Consider the following 27215-nt stretch of genomic DNA (forward strand, 5'->3'; position numbering starts at 1 on the left):
CATATTTGATGGAGGAACCCACAAAGATGCAAACCACCTGTGCAGATGGATCAAGTCAAATCAAAATGGTAATAGTACTGCATGTGACAAGCACACATTGCAACTTTTATTGTTTTTGAACACTGTCGTGAGAAACCGACACTTTTCCAAGACGTTGTAGGTGGAGCCTTTGTGAAAGGTCAGATAAGCAGCTGTGATATTGTTCTGCTCACAAAATGTCACAATGTCTCAGGGGTCGATGTGACTGACAAAGGACCTTATCTTGGGATGAAACTGGTGGAGAACAGTGCATAGGGTTACTGGTGGTGGTGGCTTGGCAATATCATGCTGGAGTGGTCAATTTAATTTCATGAAACTACTAGAATGATACCAATTTCAACCATGAGGTCAGTTAAATATGCATTGTTTGTTTTTCTTTGTCATAACTGCAGAGGTACAGTAGCCTACCAAATAAGTGGTGACAGCCACATCTATTGATTGCTTGACAGACAATCGTCACTTACCTTACTCTGGGAGTAAACTCTAAAATGCCGAGAGGAAAGCATGTAATACCCTAGATGACCTCTCTTGTTCTCTCCAGCAAGCACATAAAGCGTAATGCATTTTTGTTAGTTTATTAGTTGACTGATGTATGCATTAACTACAACATTGTTTTTTCCATAATACTTTGTATAATACAAAGATAGTACTATAGTACCAATAATGAACCTTCAATATTTGATTTTGGGGAACCATCCAAATAGGTGCCGATACATGAATCGCTTTTTTGCTGATTTGAGTAAAGAGATGACCATTAGTTTATTTGAGCTGCCAGCAAACTTTGCATTTGCATGAGTTGAGGACCGGCCCTTTAATGAAACTCTTTATATACACACGTTAATCAAGAATTTTCCTCTTAAGTCACTTAATGTCCAAAATTTGATCAATCGTCATCAAAATTGACTTAAACCTCAGAAAATATCAAAACATTCGCCCCAATATTTAGGATTTTATGGACATCAAGCATTTTCCACTTATGTCACCTAAAGTTCGAAAACTATGATCAATCGTCATCAAAACTGATGTGCACATCTGTACCCATGCCTACTTCAACATCTGAACATATAACATAACATTGAATCAATAACATTGACTCTGATTCTAGTGGAGAGGATACAGTGTAAGCAGTTCAGTAACAATTTAAGATTCACTTGACACACCTAATATCTGGCTTTAAATAAGAAACATGAACTATAATAATAATAATAATACAGTGCATGCATAATTGTTTAAACTAACAAGCATTTGGCAACTTGTCATGCTCAATTCCATATATTGTCTGCTACTACCAATAATCCTAGTTCCCCCATGATGTCTGAGTTTTGACAGGAACAAGCTCTGGAAGCTCCAATGAAATTAGATTTGCTGGTCATTATCTTTTTATTCAGTATGCAATATTGATAATCCCTGGGGGCGCGGCGCCTGCAAATGATTTCATTATCAAGGGTTTAATGGAGTCTGCCCCAAATGCATTTTCACTAGATTTTCATTCTGTCTTTAAAATTCCTGGTGAACTTGAACAACTTTCTTCAGGAGCAAAAGTAATACTCTGGACAAATAAATCAGAATATGACATGATCCCAAACACAACAATAATCCGCAACATAAACAATTAGGGCTAATAAGGAACGTAGCAAGATAATGAATTTTGCTGTTTTATTTGTTTATTTGTGTGCTTATCGCTATAGGACCTCCCTAATATTAAATAGTAATGATCGCAACAGAACTAATAAAATAAACCATTGTGTTCCCAAAAGCATTTCTCATCAAACTAAAGGGTTGCCACTCATTACACCTTTTAATGTTTTCAACTGTGAAGGGATATAAATATTTTATACCAATTTATAACAATTAACAATGCTGCAGAATTACCTTATTGCAAGCAGAGTATTTGACAGTTTTTTAATGGCAATAGTTTGACCCCTGGAACATATTCTATTTACATTTTGTCTTATGAAGAACGTTAATTAAAATGAATGTTGTTATCAGACCCACTAAAAATAATGAACAATGGTTATAGTACTCTTGAGCGAGACTATTCACCAAATTGTTTCCCCCATTTCTGTCTTGATGTAGCTGTCAGCCATTAATGTCACCTCTATTCCCTCTCACCTGTTTGCCCCCATTAAAGGAATAACCCTCGTACCGGGAATTTCCACGACTGCTCTCCGTACACTTTCATGACATATTTTTATGGACCTGTGCAATGTTCAGCAGTGGGAACTGAGAAAAGAAAAGAAAAGGAAAAAGCAGAAAAAAAGAAACAAGCTAAAGTTCTTCCAAAAAGTCCATGATTGTCTTGTCATCTTGTTAAGTCAAATGGTTCCACTTAAAATCTCATTCCAACCCCATTTTTCTATAGTTTGAAATTCAGAGGTCAGCCGGGGTATCTGATTTGGAACAGCGGTATGAACACAGCAGTATGTATGAAGTAATCTTTGCATCCATCTGCTGTATGTTTTATAAATGATCCAATACGCGCTGCAGTTAATTGCTAACTTCAGCTGACTCGTTTGGTGCTATGAAGGTCATGCACAGTGCTTTCATCCAGCTGATAACAACTGACTGATCCTGCAGTCGAAAAACTCACTTGTAATATACTGTAATCTAACTGTCAAATGTGTTCCGTTAGTTATGTTCATATTTAATAAAAATCAAAATGCCTATCTTAAGAAATATTTTTTTAAATCTGAAAAAAAAAAAAAGTATGTGAAATGTATTATAACGGTATGTTTATTATAACGAGTTAAGATCCATGTGAGCTGGAGCCAATTCGAGCCAAGTCTAGGCCAGACTTGGAGTACGCTACAGACCGCTCACCAGTCAGCAAGACAAGCCAGTTACAACAATTCACAATCTCCTTCCTATGCCTATGGGCAATTTATCATCCTCAAGTAACCTGTGTGGTCGCTTTTCCTTTACGCTTTCTTGAGGCTGAGAAGTTGGTTACAATGGAATTAAACCACTCTTTAAAACTTCCTCTGAGGTGGTTATAAAATGCAGACGGAGCAAGGCCGTGATGTCACTGTTACCTGATTGGCCGACAGTGTTTGGCCTTAAGCATTGCTGCACACCTATTTGCTGGTTTAAGTGAGTGATATAGAGTCGGCCGCTTCCAAGTCATAAAAAGAGTATTCTAGTGATGGGAAAATTAAGCTTCATGAAGCAATTACTTTTTTTTTTACTCCTCAAGGTGGTATCCTTAGTTTAAAGATGCAGTGAGATTGAAGTTCCATTGCACTAGCCTCTATCTTTAAACCAAGAGCACCATCTAGAGGAGTAAAAAATATGACAAGTGCCTCATGAAGCTTCATTTGACCTATACTGTATACAGTACACATATATTGTGTTTTACAACAGTGCTTAACATTTTTTACCATTTTATATGTTATGAATGGGTGTTTTGTTGAATGATTGTGCCATATTCAGTAGGTGTGGTTCCATTACCCTCAATTTTGCGCAAAAGGCAAGTTGCACAAAAGCAAGCTGGTAATGGACACAGGATTTAAAAAAAAAAATTAAATATCGCAAAAACGTTATTACGCTCTCATGAGGTGGTTTTTGAGATGTGTCGAAATAGAAGTATTTCGCAAATGTGTAATGGAAACGCTTTTTGCGCATTCTCTGTAGTCATGTGACCCCCGCCCGGTTCTGACTATCGAGGCATCCAATGCTGCCACCACATGGAAGTGCTTCGTAGCATCCTGTGTTATTCCTCTGATCTGGAACTGGACCTCAATGTGCTGAAACAGCAGATATGGGTTGTGTTACCAAAAATCGGGCAATTAGACCATTGCGGCGTAAATGCTTGAATTGAAATCCGTCGTTTTTCTCACGTCGGGGTCACTAATTGTGGAGAAGCGGTAAATGATAAGACGAGGACATAAAGGCAAGTCATATCGCTTTACAGTACTCGCCACACACAAACTGACTGTTCACATGCAAGCAAGCAAACCCTATTCTTCTCTGTCTTTATCAGGAAACGATATATACACCAATCCCTCCCTTTAAAGTATAAATCCCTGGTGAATGTCTAACCCTAAGATGTGGGTCACTACAGGCTCTCAGTTTGAGTGCAAACGGTGTATTTGATTGGATTCATAACAAAACACACTTGTCAGTCACTTGTTCCAATACTTTTGCTTATAAGAAAAATGGGTGGGCACCAGCAAAAGGTGTTATCTTAGATGTAAATATATCGAAAGCTGAAATATTAATCTCATGGTGTCATATGCGTCATTTGATGTCAAAAGCAAATGTGTCAACAGAAAAATAAAAGTAATTGGCCTCTCTGTTACAATACTTTTGGAGGAGAATGTGTGAAACTGTGTCATGTGGATGGAGTGCAGCCCAGAGTCCAGACTGGAACGTCAGACAGTCCCCAAGTTGAGATGGGCAATATTAATTACAGATAACATGCTTCAATTCTCATTTCGGTGCTACAGCCAGGAATTGCCAAGCACTAGTGGTGAGAACTGCCAACATGACTCCTGGTGCGACTTCATGAGAGCTCTTGGCAAACACAGATACATGTCTGGCAACATATTTACAGTACTTAACACATTTATTTAACCAGCAATCAATGTAAGGTTTATACAAATGTTGGCATAAATTAATAGCACTGGTATATATATATATTTTTAGGTTTTCATCATGGTTAATGCAACAGTATCTTTATATGAATTATATATTGTATATATTTTTAATACTAAAATGATATTATCTATTAATTTTCAAACTGACTGTTAAAAAAATAAAAAAATAAAACAAGCACATTATTATTTCTTTCTTAGGATGTCAAATTATTAACATCTCATGGGGGGTGGGCGGCTGTTTCAGGTTGCAGGCTGCAGGTCAGCAATTCATCAGGTACAAAAAATAACCATACCAAAATACACCATTTGACAATTTTTATTACCAGAAACAGTTAATGGTGGCAATAAAACAAAAATGAATTCACCCAGAATAAAATCAATACATATTAAATTTAAAAAAATAACCTCACACTAAAACAAATCACTATATCTAAAGTGATTCCTGATGGAAAGTCATCATTGAGGTTATTGTATGACAACTGCTGTTTAATGTCTTAATTGGTGTTTATGTGCCAAGCCACTACAGCGTTCTTGTGCCACTGATGAGTGGAAGTATTTTTTAATGACCTTCTGTTTAAAAAAGACAAACAGATAGTGTTACTGCAATGCAGAGAACAATATACTCCCTATATAATATATAGGATATTAAAAACTAGTGCTGTTAGGCGATTAAAAATTGTAATCTAATTAATTACAGGATTTTTAATTAATTAATCTAATTAATCTATTTTAATCTCATATCTGATAAAGGTCCCCAAATAAAGAATTTAAATTCCAGGACATTACAACATTTTAGTGCATGACTAATCAATTGAATACACCAAGAAGAGAAGAAAGCTTCAATAAAAAAATAAAATAAAACCTTTAAGCACATCAACAAACCATTTAGGCCATACATTATTTTAAAAGATAATCTAAACTTCAATTTTGTAAAAAAACAAACAAACAAACTTTAATCTAAACTTCCACAAGCTGCGGTCGGTGTATGGATGGCATGAGATGAACTGATAACAAATAGCTGTGGTGTTTTTTGAGTCATAACAACTCAAACCCAAAAGAGGAACTGAGGCTACAGTATCAACTCCCCAAATCCAAAACCCATCCCAAGCTAGGTTACAGGATCTGACAACAGACAACTAAGGCTATGTGTCCTTGAGCCAGTTGCTCAAACAAGCTTGTTTACGTTGAGATTCTTATATGATAAGTCAGGCTGGAGCTGCGTTTTTCTTTTTTACAAAAGGTACAAATCATTGTGGTCTTGTTAATATTCCCGGCTTTGTTCTTTTTATAAATAAACTTGCGTTTAACCAGTAGCACTATCAGAATTTTAAGACAACTAGATTTCCCAGAGCCGTCATTTTGAATATATACTTATTACTCGCTGTTTTAAGTTGCTAATAAAATCCCTCTCTTGCTTTTCTGAGGCGAATGGGTGGTGGACCTTTATTGATTTTGATTATCAGGCTTGTCCTGCCAAAAACGTCATGACTCCATCACATTTAGCAGCCTATTTATTAAATTTTTTTACTATAAACCTTTACTATACCTTGAAATCATCGTGGAGGTCTTTGGGCAGCCGTATCTCCCGAACCGTACTTCCTACCGGGTTACCTAAGGGCATCCCCGGAATCGTCTCGACGACTGATTTCCAACAATTTCAGTACCATCGCCCCACGACATTGCGTTCCGAAGATAGAGGGCCTACAAACTCGTGATTTTACCCGGGATAGCAACCATCGCAGGCGGGGTAAGTGTTGGAAAATCATCGGTCTCGTGGAGGTCTTTGTGCGGCCGTATCTCCCGAACCGTACGTCCTACCGGGGACATAAGTCCGGCATCCCCGGACTCGTTTCGACGACAGCTGTCGGTGCCATCGCCTCACGACATTGCGATCCGCCATGGTGATCTAGCTTGTAGCCTCCATGATGAATGGCAGTTGCGGCAGCAACTACGGAAGCCCAGCGGCGCAACCCCGCGGGTCCCGGCAAGGTGAAAGATGTACATTGATGAGAATAGAACCTTCAAAATAACGGCTCTGGGAGATATAGGTCCAAATAAGTTTGCCTCGCTCTCCTGGCTGTACTGCACTCGCGTCCATGTCTGCTGTTGTCAATGCTCATAGTGGCTAGCAGTGCTACCCTGTAGAAGCGCGCCTCTGCCTCTTACAGGTACCTTGATGGGCCAAATTTCGCATTGACTTGCCACTTGCGTTCAATTGCGGGGGTTTTTTAACGCACTATTTTGCGTGTAATTAATTAATCTAGATTAACGCGCTAAAGTGACAGCCTTAATAGAAACATATATATTTTACCGGGTATGGCAAAAGGGTCATTGTATCAAAAAATTCTAATTATTCATATATACTAATTCTAAACTTAATACCCTTTAAAATGATACATAATATATGGACATACCTCAAAAACTGAAGGCGGTCGGTATTGATGTTAGTCACCGTAGCAAGTACCAATACCTTAAAATAAAGCCGGATATCAGCCTGAATACTCGCCAATTATAGTTAATACTAATTATTAATTTAGCTTTTATCACAATTATTTGTTAGACCAATTAGCAATTATATATTCAATACATCAAAAAATACTTTGTCTTATTAATAACAGGAGGAACACATATTGGCGACAGAAACCCCCCCCCCCCCCCAGAAAAGTTTAAAAAACAAAACAAAAAAACATATTATATCGATACAAATATTAACAAAAGGCAGATATCTCCAACCATAGAGACAAACATTTCAACAAAATGTGTATGATGGAAATTTGCATTTCTATGCCTGCTATGGATATGCTTAAACTTGTTCTCAATGTTGATAAACCATCATGTTCCTCATTGCTTTCAAACTGTAAAATGTTGCCTGAATTGATTCCCATAGTGTCCACTCAAGTGCTTTGCTGCAACATTTTTTATCTGTGTTGGATTGATTACAGTAGTTTATATGTGAGTGCTGCTGTTAAATGTTTTTAGATGATTCATAATCCAATATCAATTTGTATGACTAAAATCTAAGTGAGGTCAAATCATGGCCAAGCAAAATATGCCTGGCCTGTCTTGAATGATGTTATCAGTTTAAACTTTTTGCTAATCAGATTTCAGATTGCACCAAAAGAAAATGAAATGCCTTTTCACATCCAGTACATGTATGCTTCAATTTAAAGTGCAGTTGAGTGTTATTCAGTGCATGAAAATAGTAGAGCATTTCAAATTCTGCATTACCCCGTGAGGCAATTTGCTCCTGTGCTGCATCTCTTTTCTTTGCCGTGGCTGCAGTGTTGTTGTTTTTTCAGAATATATTTTCATATTCACTTTACACTTGCATTTGTACTCTTCCAATTGCATGGGAGAAAGGTCATTTAACACTTTTCGCTCTGTTGCCATAGTGAATCAACAAATCAGTGCTCCACCGATGCCATCTTTTTGTTGTGGTTGTGTATGCGCTCAGCTCAGGTTAAATACACTACAAATTGATGGAACTAATTCAGATCAGCTAGTGTAAACAGTCTTGTGCAGAGGTCTGGTGATGCCGACGCCAACTCATTGATTGAACTGTGTGCCCCCAACCCATACTCAAACGTAAGGACCAGTACAGTGACTTTATTTATTTATTTATTTATTTAATATTTTCCCAGTGTAAATTTTAATCTGTTTAGAGTGGGACCAAATAGGCTCTGTTTAGAGTAAAATTTGCTCTACAGAAATGATTGTGACAGTTGAAAATGTTAGCAAAGTAAGAGAACTTTATGCAAAAAAATGTGTCTTAACAAAAGAAACTCCAATTTATCGGATTTCTATGCAGATATTACTTCAAATTTTCACCATAAATAAAAACCATCAAATCGCGTGAGCGCATAATAAATAATTACAAAAGAAAGTCAGCTTTTGAAGGGTTATTTGGTGGTTGTGATGGGGCGGCGTGGTAGGAAGTGTGTGGCATTCTTGGGAAACTACAGTATGTCAAAATGGAAATTAAACTTAATCTTAATTAGAATTTTTGATTTTTTAAAGAAATGGCAATTTGCTTTGAAGTATGTGGCCTGACCTCTTCTTTTCCTTTCGGCTTACCGGTAGATCAGCTGAATACATTCACAAAGCAGAGAGAACAAAATTTGATTAAAATCATTAGAAGAACACATATTGACAACATTTAAATGCATTTACAAAGAAAAGATTAAGGCATCTAAAAGCAAAGGAAAGAAATCATTTACAGTAGGGGCTTCTGTTGGCCATCTGCGTGCAGCACAACAGCTGAAAGCCGCTTTACCATGTTTGTTTTGAAACCTGGGCTTAATTGACCCGAATCTGCAGACTTCAGATCTTTACTAGTGTTATATTTAGTTAGTATTTGCTTAATGTATTCAGGACCCAAACCACTCAGTGATTTATAGACCAGTAACAACATTTAAAAATCTATTCTTAAGGGGATGGTACTGTAATTTTGTTATTAAAATATTACATTTTAATCAAGTATTGTACTGTGTAGTTATAACACTTTTCTAGCTTGTTAAAAGAGGGCACACAGTAAGATACATTCTTTACATCTCTCAATTTGGTGGGCACTTTAGCGGTGCTTGAGCACCCCCAAAAATGGGTTAGGCATGCTTGTGACACTGATGATGCAACAGCAATTTATGAACTTAAACGCATCATTGCATTTCAAACGGTATGATTGAGGTGCCATTTGCTGCCGTGGCTGCGGGTTAAACTTATATTTGCTGTGTCCCGTCATCTGCTAGCAAATTAGGATGCTGCTGCAAAAATGTTTACTATTGTCATAAAACGTCACCTCATCCCTTTTTTGCTTACAGAAATCCAATTTAGGAGTTTCAGAGTGCTGTGTGGTCAAACCTCTTCATATGTCACTGACCTTTATCGACTCCTTTGCTTTTGCTGCTCCCTTTGGTCTAATAGTCTTCATTTATTTTCTGTCCTTCACCCTAAGCTTATCACCCACAACGCTCGGCACTTTCGGGCTGCAGTGCATCAATCTTTAATATTTGCATTCTACTAGTCATTCACCTACTGATGACGCAGCATCAGGAGCAGCTGGGGGTTCAGTATCTTGCTCAAGGATACTTCGACATGTCACAATGGCTTGGGATCGAACCCACAACCTCTGTGTTGAGAGACGACCACTCTACCACTGATCCCCTATAAGTTAATACCGTGCCATGGCATTGAACACCCCCCCATAGCATCACATCATGTTTTACAAAGTAAAAAGTTGCTCAACGGTTTTTGGAGACAATCTAAAAACTGAAATATAAAACAATTTGTGCACTAGGTGCAAAGCCAAAATCAAAAACGTTGCACTCTATGTCTTTGATGCATCATCTCAGAACAAAACATTCTGCTGTTACCTCCGCGGGGCCTCTCCATTAAACACTGCTGGAGTTTGGTGCTTGTTGTTGGATAACTAAACTTGTAACACAAGACGCTTTGAGAATTGTTTCGGTGAATATAAGAAAGATACCTCTAAAGTTTTTATCATTTTGTTGTATTTCACAAGAATTTTTTTTTTATTAAAGCTATTAAAAATAGTCTGTGAATCTATAAATTTGATGATTATTTTTAATTACATAATGTTACTCAATTAAATATGTTAAAAAGACTTGTAATAGTAAACGTAGAAGAATGTGATTCATCATGATTAGGCCTATGGACAATTGTGTGTTTTGTTAGGTAATTTAAAAAAAAACTGAAACTGGAACAATAATTCCATATCTGCGCTTTTGTTAATCATAACTATTATATTGGTGATGGACGTTTATGCAAAAACAACCCAAGCATCTCCATAATCCAAATGTGACTGTATATGGAGAGTGGCGTTATGGCCATCATCATTTGACACCCAATTATGATTTAATTAGCTCCAATCAGGTAAGGTAATTGCTAGACAACAAATTAGCATGTGATTATTATTATTTTAAACTGCAGTGAGATTCTGGTTCTCTAGTTCACTTACGTAACTGAGACCCTCTGGAATATTATTAAAATGTTGTTAAAGTGCTTCATAGAGCCTAATGCAAAAGAAAACCACACTAATTTGGTTATTTAAAAAAAAAAGACATGGAAACCATTATTCAAGTATCATAAGAACCTGTCTTGGACTGATTGGTGTGGCCTTTTGTTTGTTTTCCATCATACACATCAAAATAGTACATCTGGAATTACTTGGACAACAGTCCAGGGTGTACCCCGCCTTTCAGGCCAAACACCCACCATCCTGGTGAGAATGAGCAGTATAGATATATATTAAAAAATATTTGGCAATATTTGAGTAGTTGCATATTTCTAACAGTTAACTGATGGAACCTCTAAAGACTGCTCCTACTGTACATTTCAATTTAATTGTGAAGTCAAGGAATTTTGTTTCTTCTGAAAAACAATGTCCTAAGCCACCACCCCCCAGAAAAATGAAAAATAGTACTTTAAAATAATGATGTTATATTGTTCATTAATAATTTATTATCAGGGGTAGTTGTTGTTGTTCGAGGCAAAAAAAGGCAAAATCTGACTTAATCCATTATTTTAAGAAAGTGATCCTGATCCTATGCATTGTATGTGGCAAGTTAAAAATCCTTTAATATTTAGCAATTTTGAAAGTGATACATTAGTCACACCTAAAAAATTGGAATCCTGAGACTGGATTGTTGCCGCAGTCAGCATGACAAGGTTACTAACTAACCAAACTGCTACTTGGTGGTTTTACTGATTACCTTATAAATCAAACACCTGCTTCCATTCATGCAGGCAGGCAGAAAAGCTTAAAGAGTAACCTTCAACAAGTAAGAAATTGCACTGGCTAATATGCTCTCGCTTAACTGGTGGAAATGTTCACATTCTGAGCACCTTCTTGTTGGTGGGCAGACGAAAGGTACATCATGAAATGTTACAGCAACTGTATGCTACTATGTCAAAATGTGGTGGAATTAGCTTTTTGTACATAGTCATTGATGTTTTTCCAGAACATGCCAAAGAACCACCCGTTATATCAAAGAAAAGGACGATAACAGTGGCAAACATCTCTGGCCTGAACAACCGCGAGCAAAAGAGTGTTACAGTTCAGCAACTTGAAGCAAGTACTCTTTTGGAGGATGTTGTGACATTGACAGAAGTGATGAAATTGCATTCCTTTTGGAAGAGAGGAAGGAGGTGAGATAAACTGCAGCAGAAATAAGCTCAAATGAGGAGAACCGAGTGTTGGTTGAAAATAGATTTCTTCCGTGTAGCGTTCGATTTAAGGAGGCATATGTGTTTTGTCCTTGGCTTCAAGTCGTAGTTGATGGTGGCTATCGAAAGGTTGAGCAGTGCTCTCAGGACAGAAATAAGGGACGGAGTGCAGATGGATCAGCAACACGTCCTAAGCAGAAATGAATGACCTCTGGATTTATTTGAGTAGACTGACACACAAAAATATAAATACATTTAAAAAATAAAAATGTGTATGTTTGTCATAACAGAGCAAACTTGCACTGAAAGAAATATGACATGTCACACACAAAGTGTTACTTGTAAAATTATATTTGAACTTGCTTGCTCGTTATTACTGGCAATGTAATTAGTTCGGTTAAGACTACTGAAGTCCTGTCATTTGTTTGACTGAGGTACTTTATGTGTAAGCATGTTTTGGGGAGATTACTCATGTCTTATAGTTTTATAAAACAACTGTGAATTGTTATTCAAACTTTTTTTTTAAGTAGGATTTCACTCTTAAAGAAATGTCCAACTGTAAAATCATCACTTAAGTATCGTATTATTCATATATCGCTTTATCTGGATAATAGCAGCTGTCAGGATTACACTAGAAAATAAAAAGTTAAAAATAAACAAAAAACACTTATGATGTATTAAGACAGAAATTAATCTGCAAAAGCAAAGAACACACGTCTGTATGTTTAGTTTATACATCCGCCTAACAGTTCTGAGGTTAGAAATTCGACTCTGCCCTTCATTTGTTTACATTTTCTCCTTTGCATGGGTTTTCTCCGAGTACTAATTGTCCTAAAGTGTGAACATGAATGTTAATGGTTGTTTGTCCATATACGCCTGCGATTGGCTGGCTCTCCACAAGTCAACTGGGCTTGGTTCCAACACACCCTCGTAACCCCAGTGAGGATAAGCAGTATAGAAGATGGATGGGTAACAACAATGTAACGTGCTTCGTTTTACTGCTTGTGCAAGAGAGAGACGCATACATGTAAAGGCACACAAGTCCCTGCATAATGTAACTTTATCTGGCTGGTAAACTGTTTTGCACAGAAATCAGCATTCAGTTCATAAGTCTCATTTTACTGAACAAGATCACTGTGGGACTAAACATAAGTTCATTCAACTGGACCTATAAGTCATTTCTTGCATTTCTCTGTATGGCTACCAATACCCAACGAGATTTGCAATCGGCTCACATTAAAAAACGAGTTAGACTCACTGAGTTGGGACTTGAAAGAGGCTTAATTGGCACAGTATATATCCAGCTTTATGTGTCCACGCCCTCCAGGGTCTGAGCTGCTTACTTAGTTATTCATTGTTATGGTCTTCCTGCATTTGCCTTTTTTTTCTTACATCACTACCAATCAGCTCTCTCTCCTGTCCTCTACTGTCATGACCAAGTGTGTCTCATTACTGAGAACTCACGCTCATCGTGAGGGGATTCGTTCCAGACCCACCGGCATTATGTGAAAATCCATGCTTTTGCTAGACCATGTAATTGTAATGCATATAGTTTCACCCCTACCAGACGCTTCTTAAAACACACAATTTAAACATTTGCAAGCTCACAAAAAATAAATGATTAAAGGGACTGCAACATGAAAAATCAACTTTTTGGAGCTTTTTAACCATGATAAAATGCTAATTCCTCACCAAAAACATGACCAAAGTTCTGTTTCCTCCATTCGCCCCTGTATGAGAAATTCTAGGTTATTCTGCTCTCCAAGCACCAGCCCCTCCCAAACTGAGAAAACGAGCTGTTGGCACGGTTTGAAGTCATTGCGTGCAGCCCCTCCCCCGCACCGCCTCTAAACGCACGCCCACTTTCTCTGAGACCTCCCCATGGGATAATGACAAAAGTAGACTTTATCAATAAACTTTTTTTTACTGTTTCTGCTATGGCTTGTCTTGTCATATAAGATGACGCCGCCCTCTTCCTCTTTGTGCTCCTAGTTTTTTTTGTAGTTTTTGGATCCTTGCATTCTGTTTTGTAGGAGTTGGGGGGGGGGGGGGGGTAATCGCCCTTGAGTTTCCTGCCTGTTGTTCAGCTCTGTCTCCAGCATTTGTCCTGTGGTAAAATGCAGCATTGGATGCAGGTCTTGAATTGTCCCGAGTAGTCATAAAATTCAGGTAATGCTGCCAAAATAAACTAAAATCTAGACTACAATGCAGAGTATATACCACAATATTGGGCAGAAATTGCCTATGTCTATGTGTGACCCCACTTTGGCTGTTATTTTCATAAAAATATTAAGCAATTAAAAGTGCTAAAAAAAAAACTTGAGGAGAAATATATTGGCGCTCTTGAACATGCAAAAGTGTTGCAAAACTCCGCCTTTTTCCTGACTCCGCAAAAGCTGTGTGGCATTTCAATCACATTTCATATTGATTGCAAATAAATACATATAGAAAAATGAGAGCATCTGTGAATAGCCCAATACTTATGCTAGGATCATGTTTGAATTAGTTGTGAAGTTATTGTTAGATGAGGGATAGGCAAGTTCGGTCCTAGAGAGCCGCAGTCCTGCATGTTTTTGGTGTCTCCTGCCTCCAACCCAGGTGTTTCAAATCATCAGCTCATAATTACGTTCTGCAGGAGCCTCTCAGCTGTGTTTGAGGAGGGCACAAACATGCAGGACTGCGGCTCTCTAGGACTAAACTTGATTACCCCTGTGTTAGATAGTATATCTTTATCACTTTTTTAATCATTTCTTGAGCAGCATTTTGTCATGCAACTTTCGTCACACTTTGTACTATCAAAAGTTGCAAATGTTTCTCGAGCACCTCCTGAGTGAAAGTTATGCTCTTGAGATAATAGATGGAAATTCCCCACAATTTTTGGGCAGAGTCAGACTGACAAAGGGAGGCAAATTTCAGAAGAGGAGCAGATCATCTGGCAAGACTCTTGTTGAATGATCTTCAGCAATATATTTCCTCTGGTATGAATTTACTATTTGTTATCAAATACATTCTTGGCCTGAACATTGACTCCCTCCACAAGTTAATGGACTCAACAAATGAACCAAAATACTCCATCATGTTTACATGATATAGCAAAATGAGACTCATACCATATCAAGCAAAATCATGTTATTTTATCTTTAAGTCATTTGCCCCCAAAAATGTATATAAATGCGTTCTATTTTAAATATTAACATACTCCCAATGATGTATTTATACGTTGATGTTTTTTTTTTTTTTTTTTTTTTTTTATGCTAGGGCATACAGAAGGCTTTGATGCAGCCTCTGAACTAAAGAGAATGCTTGAAGCAATGGTAGTTATTATAAAAACGGCCAGCAGGTGGCACCAGAGTCCCCAATGTTTTAAACAGATTTGTGGATAATGATGAAATTTAGCTATATTCTGATGCTAATTGCTGCAAAACGGAAACATATAGAAATATACTTTTTTTTCCTGATGAAAAAAGAGACTCTAATCTTTCTTTTGGTATGTTCCATGCTTTTTTTTATTATAGCAATAGAACACAATATTCTGTGAGTCTTGCAAAATCAGTCAAAATCCAGTAAAACAGCTGGGAGCGAAGGGGGTTGCTTCAGTGAAAATGGCTGGGAGTGAATGAGTTTTGATTCAAATTAAACTATAAGGCACTTGTCAAATCAGGTTGTCAGGGAGGCAGGACCAGAAAACATGTCACGTTACCGGATATAACCGGTTCCAAAGAAGAAACAACAGTGATGGATGGCAGGCAGGCAGCATAGCGTTATGTAGCTACCTAGCTACATAAGGTTATGCGGTCATGATAATCGTCACACCTGACATCATAAGTGCTGCTGCCGTACTCCACTATCTTTTCTTCACTTTTGTTGTTCTACTCATCCCTCTTTTTCTTTACCATGATGCATGATGCTCTAGGCTGGCTCATGTGAGCCCTCAACATTTCATAGGAGACCCGCTGGGGCCACCTGCTGTTTTCAAGAGTTCTGAGGGCCCTGCTATCAAAGCAGTTCTGGTGCCTTTGTCTTGTTTAAAGGCCTTGTCTCCGAGCCATAGATCAGGATGGAGAGTATGGCAGAGTTGTAAATCTGGAGCTTCATCATGCATGAGATGGTCTGGTTCCTTCAGAGTGGCTTCCAGAGAGACTGCGGATCTGATGCTGCCACGGTTCTTCTATAAGTCCCCTTTGTCTGTCACTATGGACCCAGATACACAAAGCCCTTGACAGTCTCAGAGGATCCATCATCCAGTCCATCACCAACAAACATGAACTTTGTTTTTGTCCAAATCACTTGAAGGCCAAGCTGCTCTGCCTCTTCACTGTATATGCCCAGAGCGTCACTCAACTGGCTGTAGAATGAGCAGAGCAGGTTGGTCATCACCTTACTCCACTTACTTGTGGTTTGATTAGGGGATGTCGTTGATATTTGTCAACTGTGGGCATGTGAAACCTTTTGAGACTCTTGTGTGATTAAGGGCTATAAAATAAACTTGACTTGATTCCAGGTCTGTCAGGTGGTAGCTCACAAACCCTGCACATCAGATAGTGAAGACACAATCTTATTGGTTGACGTCAAGAAGCAATATTGCAGAGTTCTCATTAATATGTCATACTACTGGGAGAAACAGGTTAGACTTTTCATTTTGGTATCTTCGATGCCAAATCTTTGATCGTGGATTATGTCACACTACATGGATACAAAATATGTCAGGCCTGACATGGAAAATTAATAGAAAATCGGGTCAACAATGGCGCTAACATCTTGTAGTCTGACTCGAGCATTAATATTTAACTCTTTCACTGCCAGGCGTTTTCAGAAACGGGTTGTCCCCAGTGCCAGCCGATTTAAGCATTTTGACTGATCTTTCAAGGTCCACAGAAAATGTTGTGTTTGGACTATGGAAACACACATACTACCAAATGAAAGATTGGACTCTCATCTTTCATCAAAAAAAAAAGTTTGTTTCTACCTTATTCCGTTCTTCAGTAATCAACAATAGAAAATGGTTACTTTCACCGAAATTCTCTGTTTTGAAACAAAAAGCGGAGAAAAACGGCTTTTTGTGAAACGATGTTATTTCATGCACTCTAGTGAATTGTACACTTCTTTTTGTCCATGAATTATGCCACAAACACCTAAATAGTGCTTTACCTCTGTAAAACGCTTTCACCAACAATGAAAAAGTGTTTTTTGATTGCAAAATACGTTTATTTCCATTCAACAGTGTAACAATTTGACAAAACAATTTCGCAAACTATTTACAAATGTGTGCAACTGTGGTACTATTTACAATTATGTGGATGTTTCAAATACAGTTTTTCTTTTTGTAACACTCTCCTGCGTGCAAGGAGACGCCACTGGACTCACACAACAATTTACTTTCACTTTGTCCGTTTCGCGTGCAAATGTTACTTTCTTGACAGCCTTTTTTTCCGGTGAATAAATAGCAAGTATCAAACTGTACACACTCCTCCGATGAATATGCATTGGACTCGGGGCACTCTCCGTCGTCCGATCGAACGTCCGCCTGTGCGTGCTCGATTGTGCTCCGCGTTTATGACGGCGTCATAGCCGCCGCGTCAGCGGTTCCAATTTCGCCGTCAAGCTCGGATTCACCTTCATCATCATCGATGATGATCATCGTCGTCATCAATGTGCTCATTTAGCGTTGGTCGATGGCTTTCTCTTGTAAGTGTAGAGCTGCTTTGCAAACGGGCACCACTTCCTCCTTAGCCATCTAGCTCCCCACCCCCCCACGTCTTCTAATGCCGCGTCAATGCTTTCCTTCCACGGAGTCATCATCATCATCATCATCATCATCATCGATGATGATCATCGTTGTCATCAATGTGCTCTTTTAGCGTTGCTGGATGATTTTGGGCTTTGAAAAAAACGGCTCGGGCGTGAGCTCCTCGCAAACCGGTCGCCATTTTTCCTTTGTTTTCCATTCTGATCTCCTGCTCGACGCTCTAGCTCCGCCTCTACTGACGCCCACCCGATCTTGCCAAAAGACAGTCAGCGCTGCCCTCTAGGGGCCAAAAATAGTCCTTAGGCACAAGAGACCTAATTGAAACTTTCACCAGACATGCGGAAGGCTTTCCCCCACCCGTTTCAAAAAAAAAATAATAATAAAAAAATTGGATGACGTCTTTAGACGTCATTGGCAGTGCTCCGTAGATTTTTACTTGACGTCTTTAAACGTCAGTGGCAGTGAAAGAGTTAATACAGCGGATTGCTCTTACTAGCATCAATGAAGGCTTTTGCGAGAGTTGTGGATGAGGGTCTTTATTTTCCTAGGTGGTAAAACGGTCCATTGTTCTGGGCAAAAAGCTTCCAGGTCCTGTCAATTATTGGGTTGTCTTCCATAAACTACATGTTTGAGATCTCCCCAGACTGGGTCAAAGAAATTGAGGTCAGGAATTTGTGATGGTCACTCCAGAACCTTCAAGGGTTGACTAAGCGTGTTTTTAGATCATTGTCATGTTGTAAAATTCTAGAGTGTCCCATGAGCAGCTTCCGAGCTGATGAATGCTAATTGTCCACCAGTATTTCTGATAACATGCTACGCTTGTGATGATATTGCCTGTGCCGCAAGGCATATAAAATATCCACTTCCATATTTCACAGTAGGTGGATTGTGTTTGTCATAATGTAAGCCTTGTTGACTTCTCTCCAAAAATAACATTTATGTTAAACTGTGTCAACCATTTTTGCTCAAGTATCGTGTTTTTGCGTGCGCTTCACTTTTTCTTTTTTGCAGAGAAGCAGATTCTGCTGTCCGTTACAAAATATTAGCAACAATTAACAAATTGTGCCAGTGTATGTCAACCTAACTGCACACTTTGCTAAGGAATCATTATCAAGCGCATTATGTTGAGCAACACACTAGCAACAACTTAATGTTACACCATTCACTAAATTATATGAAGTGCTCATGCATGCGCACGTCCCCTGTTTAACAAAATATGCATCATCAGTGAATACACTGGGGCGCTAATGCCAAGGTTTACTCCACTTTCCCATTTCTTGTCTTCTTTCTCTCCAAAACTTGTGTTTCTGTTTTTGTTTTTTTTACATTAGGCTTGATTTATACTGTAGTGCCAAATCCTGATCTGAACGCATAGTACCTTATTTGTCCATGAAAACATATGAAATAATCTCTTTTTTTTTGTCATGTACACAAAATTTGACCTCTGCATTTTGACCCATCACAACGAACACACACTGTTAGTGGCACACACTGGATCAGGGGGCTGCTTAAGTAGCCTTGGGAGCAGTTTGGGGTGTCTTGCTCAAGGACAACGTAGGCGTGTGTCTACAACATCATGTGGAAGTAAATAATAAGTGAGTTTACCATGATTAATCATTACATACCTAACATGTAGTTGGCCTGGACTGACTCTTTACCCTAATTGCTTTAAATGAGGGTAACCTCGTCATTAATCCCGCTGGTTATGTTGGCAATTTGTTCCTTTATTAATAATGAATACATCTTGTGCGTGCATGTTGTAGTGTTTGTCTGTCACAAATTAATGTGTTTCATTGACATCAGGTTTGCTATACAGTATATGCTATACTAATATGATCTGTCTGTTAACATTGTAGTCACATTGGCAGATTTTCTAGAGCTTTGGGGATTTTCCCCCTTTCTATGCTGCCATGCCATATTTTCTATTTTCAATTTTTGCCTTTCACTTGAACCATGCAGTGAAAATCCAGTCTCAGCTTGCCTTACGAAGGTGGTTCTAACACTCCCACCAGCCAAATAATTAGAAAGCATCAGGAAAGTATAACAAGTTCCATTGAATCAGCTGTTGAAAATAGGTTCCGCAAAATGTTAATTTGGCAGTAGATGCAGTTTATACTACTGCAATCAACAACAATTTGAAATCTATTGTCTAAGGTAATAATCCCAACCTTTACGAAGCCAAGGCACATATTTCACATGGGAAAACACAGCTCATTAAGCTACCAAACAAAAATGGTAGAAAAGGTACACACAGGAGACTGAAATAATGATGATCTCATCTCTATTTACTACTTTGAAATCTGGGCCTAGTTAGTTGAATACTATATTGAACGCTATTATTCTGATGGCAAGAGGTGGATATACAAGTTAATCGTACCTTTTCTTTTGCTATCTAGTAGATTAATTTGTATTAAATTGTTCTGTCTGTCACTATACATTGCTGGCAAGTAAAATATATTTTCAGACCAATTGCGTTAAATGGGCAGTACAATGGTTGCCAATCATGTCAGGCAGAATCCTCACATCTCCAAAGCCATAACTTTTCAGGGGGGTAGAGAGATGTTTGTTGTGACATTAACATTGCATCGTCAAAGAGCGCAAACCAAAAAAAGACTACATTCTCCAAATCATTCTCTTCGTTACCTCATTCAACTCTAGCACACCTCCTAAGCCATCTGTCCTACCAACAAGCACAGATCCTTGTTGAACAGAAAATATTAGAAATAGAAGCTTGAGTCTATTGGATAATTGCAGCACAGTAACCGCAAAATAACTTTTTTTTTTTTTTTTTACTAACTTATGTTAAAAATATGGTTGGCCATATTGGACATTATGAGCTAGTTGGACTATGCAGCTTCACGTATATTAATGATAAATGGATAAACTAATTTTTAATTGAAAAGGTATAAGTAGAATTTTTTTTTCTTTATAGAAAGTAGAATTATTCGGAGAATGCAACACAACTCTGTACTACACACAAACATTGCAGGTACTGTATAGGTCAGTGTGACCCAGAGGAACTGTGATAGTTATATAGAGTAGAATTCATCAGGGGTCTGTAGATACAATTTAACATTTTAAATTACATGCAGTGTCTGTACAGTAAGTCATCGGCCTCGGCATTGTATTTTAGAAATGTTTATTGTCTTTCTAGTTTAAATGATCACATATAGCTAATCAGGTACACTTACGCACGCGCTCAGCGTGTGGAACTCACTCAGCACCATGACAAGTTAAAGCAACCCTTGCAGCTGAACTGCTGAATTATATCATTGCTCAGAATGGGGTCGGCTCTCGCTTGTAGGGAACGTTGAGTCATGAGAGCCAGCCAACTGGGTGATGTACTATGTCAACTACCAGCTATTAGCACACAGATAGATTGCAGAGTTGAGTTGCGGGTGTGTGGGTAGTGCAAAATGATGTGTGAGGAGCTGACAAGGTGTTAAACCCTTTGCCTCAGAAGGTTTGCTCTTTTTCTAACGTGCTGAACTAAAGGCAGAAAGTGATGATGTTAAAGGTTGTATGGTAATAACCTCTGAAATACTTTCCAGTACCTTAAAACTGTATCCATACACGTGGACAGTATCCTGTTTTTAGAAAGAGCAAAGGACCCCTGTCATTAACTGAAATAGACCCACAGATACCTGACTCGTACCACAGCATAGTGCTGCAAAGCGACCACAGTTGGTCCTGGACCACCATGCTGTATTCCCGCATGCACTTTAGGATTAACTAATGCTTCTTCAGCCCTGGGGGCTTGTCACTTAAGGAAACCACCAGAGGGGAACCATGAACTCGGTCACAAATTTGCTTTCTCCCCCTCCTCCCTCCACACTCCCACACACACACACACCCTCCCCTCTTATCTACCAAATGCTGCCATGAGTAAATTACAAAATTTCAGTGTGGGGGGAATAGAGGTCTTGCTTTTTTTTACCTTCTCACATGTACATACTGTAACTTACATTATACCCCATGAACTTATGGTAGGTGTACAAAAAACTTTAGTAATAGAGATAAAATGAAAATATTGCACAAGGGCTGCTGAAATGCTTGTACTGTAGCTTGTATTTCATTGGTGATATAGAGGGCCAAGAAGGCCGAGATCACCTGTGCTCAGATGGAACTACAGATTTTCTTCTGTTAAACTTACACAAACCTTACAGTAGAATTTTTTTCCCATGCTTACTTTACTAAAGAATACTATTTATGTCACATCTTGTAACCTATGAGAGAAGATTATTGATTTAAATTACATTTGACTGACCTTCAACATCTCCATGAAAATGAGGTGGGCTATAGACCACTGGTTCTCAACCCCCGGTCCTCGAGTACCCCTATCCAGCTTTTTTTCCCATGTCTCCCATAGCCAACACAGCTGAGGATCGTTATCAGGCTTCATACAGAACTTGCTAATTAGCGGATCATTTGAAACACCTGTGTTGCCTGTGGGAGACTTGGAAAACAGACTGGATAGGGGTACTCGAGGACCGCGGTTGAGACCCCACTGCTCTAGACCCTAAATCATTGCAATGCGTAATGTAACTAGCATTTCTTAGATGTGGTCCAGTTGATTGTTTCCTGGAACGAAATCAGTATCAGTTTGTGGAAATTACATTTAATTCAATCATGGTTGTGAAATAATTCACACAATCTCTGGAAGGCAACATTAAAAAAAAAAAAAAATGCCATCATATAAAATGGTGTTGAGAAGCTTGTCAAATCATACTCAAAAGTCAAAATTATTCTTTATTAGTGATGTTTTCATAGAATTCATTTTCAAACTGCAAATTATGGGCATACAAACCAATACAAATTTAACAATACTGAGATGGATATGGCTAATCAGACAATGATTGCTTCATTTCCACCATTAATAACAAGATTGAACAGTTAAAGTTAAAGTATCACTGATTGTCTCACCCAGCTAGGTGGGGTGAAATTCGTTTAACGCATTTGATCCGCAAGCAGATCTGGCATTTTTGTGTGTGCAAATGACCTTAGGTACAACTGGCGACCCATATCTCACTGGTATAGACAAAGCACAAATGCACTTTTTTGAGTAACGGCTGCAAGAAATGCCAAATACTGCAGAGATGGTCGGGGAGGTTTAGGACAACATTTGCTCTGTGCAGATGATTTAAGATGCAATCTCTGTAAGTCGGAGTTCAGCATGAGAGTCCTCATGAGAGATTTCTCCGTATAATTCACTGTGGCATGGTACATTTCTTAGTTTACTTTTTGTAGCTTCCCATGGGTATTCCACCTTCCTCTCACATTCCAAAACATATTTCTGGTTTGTTTTTGTCCACTAAGGTTAATTTAAAGCTGCTCAATGTAGAAATTTGACTAAAATATCTTTAATTTATTTCACAATTTTTTACTTCCAATTAGCAGATTAACACCTTAGCTGTTCACAATGGATACTTCTTTAAGCCTGAATAGTTTTCGGACTAGATTCGGATTTGAATTCGGCCCGAGGCTTCGCTGTAGCAAGCCCGAATAGGTGCCCTTTGCCCGGTCTGCTTTTACACAAGTTCCCCCCGCGGCTTAAGTATGGACTCTGCGCCTAGTCTTCAGTAATAAAGTTGTGCGAGTGTGCGCAGTGTGCACGTGAAGAAGAGAGTGGCCAGTTTTAGTTTTCGGCCACACGTGGCAGTAGTGATTCAAAATTAAATTTCCCATTATTTGTATTTAATTTTTATTATAAGTTTTTGTAAATTTCGTTCATTTCTCCTGGTGGTTCATTGAAGACTCCATAGGTGTAAATGTGAATATGCTGTCCTCGCTCCGAAGCTTTGAGATTTCACCAGCTAGACAGCGAGTTAAAGCATAACTCAAAACTTAATCAACTTTTTTTTTGCTGATAAACTGTATAAACTGGTGTCTACAAATGCTGTCTGCATGTCCTTGTCATTATTTTTACATTTTAGTACATGTTTGTTTAAAGCTTGATTTGATTAAACACTGAGATAAACACAATTACACGAGACGATACGTACTACGTCACTTGTTCCGCATGACGTACACGCCTCCTTAAACAACTTCTTAATGAGTTGCTGCTGTCAATTAGTGATGGGATTTTCGGCTCTTTTGGGTGATCCGGTTCATTTGGATCGGCTCAGTGAAAAGAGCCGGCTCTTTTTGGCTCTCAAACGGCTCTTTTAACTTTAGCTTTTATTTTAAATGTTTATGACAAATTTAGCATACATTTTGATAAATGACTTAGTGAACTAAGTGTTGCACTCTACTGACTGCAAATAGCAACAATTATCAAGCAAAGAAAATGATTTTTGTTTATTTTATTGAAGATTAAAAAGGTTACAAATAATAAATAAGCAACAAAATTAAAACTCCCCTCCCTTTTCTCTGTTTGTTTTGTCCTCCTCCTGTCTCTCTTTGGCTGACGCGGAGCACGTGCTCCGGGTGCAGTACACTCACTGCATGCCACTCCCCTTTCTCTTCCCTTCTCTCCTTCTCTGAGCAGCACAGCCAAACCTCGCTTCAGACATGTGAAAAAGAGAGAGCGACATAGGAAGAGAGAGAGAGAGAGAGAGAGAACGAGGGAAAATGACGGAGTCGGCTCTTGAAGGAGGGAGCCGGCTCTCATCGTTCACTTCGTTCTTTGTACCGGCTCGTTCACAAATGACCCATCATTACTGTCATTCACATGCAGACCACGCCTAACCCTTCCCATTCATAAACCAACGGTCCTCCAGGCAACACCCCCTTTGAGTGCCGATTTCAAATCTTAGTGAGGAGTGGAGCAAGGGTCTGACTTCATGTTGAGAAATCCTTTAACGACTTAGCTTTCCCTTTGGGCTGTTTATTTGAACAATGGCCTCTGACTATTACCCTCTTTAGGTTGTCGTAAAACTAGAAAATAAAATAAAAAACAATGTGGTACAGTATTAGCTAGCAATACACAACACACTCTCATGCTAGTAGTTATAGTTACATTGCACATCCAACAGTCTCTAATCTCTAATAACTGTCCTAATTAACTAAAATGAATACACAGTGTTATTATCTTAACATCACATGTACTTACGGACAATTCTTGTCCAAAGCAACAACAAAATAGGATCCAACAGTTCACGTAGCACATGAACGAGTCGGCGTTGCGTGCTGCTACATTGGAGTTCTGTCTCTTTTTTTACTCAGCAAAACAATGAACAATGATACCACTGGAGGGCACTCTAAGGCTACACAAATTCAAACGGTGAACTTCTGAAGGGCAAAATAGTGAGAGTGACGCCAAGCCGCCAGTGTATGCTACATCTTGCCCAAAGTCAGCTTGGATAGGCTCACCCTTGACCATGCGCTAAAAAAAAATATGGATGGATGGTCATTTTATGCAAACAATGTAGAGAACATGCAAACTCCAGATGGAGATGTTCCACCGGAGATTCAAATTTCAAACCCATATCTTCTGACAGTGATGCAGACATATTAACCATTAGCTATACAGGCGGTAATCTCCGCCATGCGGCCAAGTTTTTCTCTTTGAATTACTGTAGTCAACTTTTTTCCGCCACAGAGACAGTTCCAATACCGTATATGAGCTCTTCTCAAATAAGGGGGCGCCTGTGGTCTCAGGGAACATGTTTTGTTTTAGTTTTTTCCCCCGTATTAGAATAAAGTGTAATTGCACATCCACAACTGTATGTGGCAGTGGCACTCTCGTGCACAAGGCGTATTAGCTCCTCTGCAGAGATGTACTTACAACACTTTTATAGACAAATGATGCTATTTATAGTCATGCCGGAGAGTATTTTCTTCTTCCTAGGGGGCGTAATAAAATAATTGCGAAGCACTGTCGAATACACATAGACAGTACCATTGGGTGAAATGTGAAATGTAAACATGGGTTCGCGATCAACTTGTTCAAACCATCAAATCGTTTGAGTGAACGCAATCAATAGAATCACTTCATGGACTGATTTGTTCCTTTCTCGGTGCATTTGAGCTGAGCCTCATGTGCCACGTGAGAAACTCCGCCGTAAATGATGACACATGGGGCGACCATGGTGGCTGAGTGTGGCGGCTGCCACTTCGGTAGTAAGCTTTGTGGGTCTTGCTGCGTAGCGGCTGTTTCCATTCATTCTAATGGCGAAAGATGTTTTGAAATACAAGTACTTTGAGATATGTGGGTGGCCACAGAACAACTCGTATCTCAAGGCACGACTGTACCAGAGTACTGTGCAACTTTACAAACTTTATGAAAAATCATGATCATGATTCAAAATCATGATCAAGCCAAAGCATTGAGGAAGAGGTTTGCAATTAATTATCCTGCTTCTGACTTCTTTGAGGAATTAGCTGCAATTCTGACCTTGGTGTTTCCACTCCATATATCAACTAGATATGAGCACATAACCCAACAGACTGCTTGAAATTATGGGTTGCAAAAGTACCCTCATGAATGTCCATAAACATAAACTCTGTCTGAATAAAGAAGCTCCACTGGGGCCCACAGTCGTGCAACTATTATGGCAGTAAAGTCCCCTGTAGCTTAGATCAGTTTTGATGTGCATTCACTCTGCTAAGAATAAAAGTCAGCAGTCCATATAGCAGACGACTATAACAATCCTGATCCAAATGACTCCCCCCTGGTCTTTAATGGAGGCCGGTGCAACCAGAGAATGAATCAGAAAACTAACATGCAAGTCAGAGGGAAGTATTTGCGAACAGAAATATCACATTGGCCAGCTCAGATTGAAGAACTAACACCCTCCAAATCCCATTACTGTCGTAATGGCGTATTGGAACGAATTAGCATGGGAGGAGAAAGGTTGGCTGCACAAGACGAAAGATGGGGAGAACCTCCTTTTCCTCATCTCTCACTTTGACAGCCTGAACGCACACACACACTGACAATAACCTATTGCTACCGCAAGAGAAACCTCTAGGGTGACACAGTATGTTAAATAACTGCCACAGATAAAAGGTAAAACCCAGAGAAAACAGATTATTTCAAATTTTACTTGAAACTCAAAACAGCATGGACAAGACTGCAGACATGAGATTTACAACAAAGCTAGAGATGGGGGAAGTACGGCTGCCAGAGAAAATTGTGCTGATGTGTTGGTGTGGATCTCCTTTTATCAACATGAGCACACTGTGTGCTCGGGCATACATATTTTGGTTCTGTTGTCTGGACTGAAGGCAAAGTATTACATTACATTTCAGGCTAAGAGCCATATGTACTGTATTCTCCTGTTCACGCTTAAGTCAAAAGCTTCTGGCTTGCAATGACTGATTATCTCGTCCAGACTCCTGACACAAAAACTGTAAAAGTAATTAATGCAGCACTGTAGCACTATGGTAGCAGAGGTCTAACATTAGACTGGTTTAGCAGATAACTACAGTATATGGATGAGAGCAGTATCTCTACAGTAAGCCTATGTAAAAAAACAAATCACTAAACTATTAGGCATGGAGTTCCACAGGGGTCCATATTAGGACAGCTTATTCTTTTCTAAGACGATTATGTTTATTTCTCAAATGTGCTCCACAAAGATTTATTTGCGGACAATACAAATCGGTTCTTGGCCCACGAGAGCACATTTAAACTTGAATAACTTCTAAGAATCACTTTTTTTAAATTGATAAGTGGTTTAAATGTATCAAACTCTCTTCAAAAGTCAGCA

This window comes from Vanacampus margaritifer, chromosome 1 (genome assembly GCF_051991255.1).
Source record: "Vanacampus margaritifer isolate UIUO_Vmar chromosome 1, RoL_Vmar_1.0, whole genome shotgun sequence".
Classification (NCBI taxonomy): Eukaryota; Metazoa; Chordata; class Actinopteri; order Syngnathiformes; family Syngnathidae; genus Vanacampus; species Vanacampus margaritifer.